Here is a 1788-nt window from a genome sequence, read left to right as displayed (position 1 = left end):
ACAATGAATATGTAAACAGCAAAATTTTAAAATCTCGATGCCATTTGTAACCACTGAAACAAACAAAATGTCTAAGTGTGAATTTTCCAAAATATGTACAGCACTTGGATTTTGAAAATTATAAAACACTGATGAAAAAACATCAAAGATCTCAATAAACGCATAGGCATGCCTTGTTCATGGGTTGGAAAACTCACTATAGTGGAGATGTCAGTTCTCATTAAATTGATATACAGATTTAACGCAATTCCCATCAAGATTTTGTAAGTAAAGACAAGGTTATTCTGAAGTTTTTAAAGGACTAGAACAACTAATACAATTCTGAAAAAGAATAAAGTGGGAGGAATCATTCCACCTGAATTCAAGACTTATTATGTAGCTACAAGAATCCAGACTGTGTGGTATCGATAGAAGGAGAGACATAGACCAATGGAATAGAATGGAGGGCCCAGAAATAGCCCCACGCGAGGACAGTCAACTGGTTTTGACAAAGGTGGAAAGCAAATCCGTGGAGAAAGGACAGTATTTTCAAAAAACGGAGCCGGAACAATTGAATATCTCCAAAAAAGTAAATACGCCTCAATCTAAGTCTCATCTCTTATACAAAAATTAATTCAAAATTGGCTACAGACTTAAATGTTAAACATAAAATTATAAAACTTTTAGAAGTAAAAAGGAGAAAATACTCAGGACCCGGGGCTAGGTGGAGAGTTCTTAGATGCGACACCAAAAACATGATCCATAAAAGAAACAAATCAATAACTCGGACGTCATCAAAATTAAAAGCTCTTCAGGTTTAATTAAAAGACTCTGTTAAGACAACGAGAAGACGAGCTACAGACTGGGAGGAAATATTTGCAAACTACTTATCTGATGAAATTCTCACATCTAGAACATATACAGAACTCCCAAACTCAAGACGTTTTAAAAGTCAATCCAGTTGGACAATGGGCAAAAACCGTAGAGAGACATTACATAGAAGAGAATAAACAGATGGCGAATAGTTATGTAAAGGACCAAAATGGACCCGGCGTAGTGGCCCCCAGGTTGCTCATTTCTTCCCTGCAGGCTGAGACCCATTAGCTTAAAAGCCTGCTGGCTCCAAACTCACATTTCTACACATCCAGTTGTTTTCAGTGGAGCCCAATCCAGCAGACTTCAACCACTTAGAGCCTGCCTGCTTTACATTCCCCAAGAAACCTCACCCCACATCTGCCGACGATTGATAAGCTGGAGTCTCATGGTTATAAGACGCCAAGTGACTCTAGTCCTTCAGAGTTCTGAGACCCACAGACACCCCACATGCTGCTGAAGAACATCCCCTAAACATGTCAGCCTCCGGTCTGGTCCTCCTCTGCCCTTTTGAGCAGCGACCCCTCAAGCCATCACCTGTGGACAGACTCCTGCAACAAGGGACTTGCCGTCACATGCTGCCCCGTCTAAGCACCACCTGAAAAGGCTTGTTGTGTGTCACTACCTCCCATGGTCACATCTTTTTCTCTGATCTGCCCCAAATCCCTTCAAACCTCTGACACAAATAAGCACATGAAAAGATGTTCTATATCTCTAGCCATTAGGGAAATGCAAACGAAGACCATGATGGGATATCACTTTATGCCTATTAAAACAGCTAAAATTAAAAATATTGACAATACCAAATGCTGGTGAGAATGTGGAAAAACTGGATCTCTCATTTATTACTGGTAAGAACGTAAAACGTCCAGCCACCAGGAAAGTAGTTTGGCACATTCTTACCCAACAACCCAAGGACTTGGACTCTGGGACTTG

Source organism: Equus caballus, chromosome 14 (genome assembly GCF_041296265.1).
Source record: "Equus caballus isolate H_3958 breed thoroughbred chromosome 14, TB-T2T, whole genome shotgun sequence".
Taxonomy (NCBI): domain Eukaryota; kingdom Metazoa; phylum Chordata; class Mammalia; order Perissodactyla; family Equidae; genus Equus; species Equus caballus.
The sequence above is the reverse complement of the archived record's forward strand: the minus strand, read 5'-3'. Positions refer to the sequence as shown.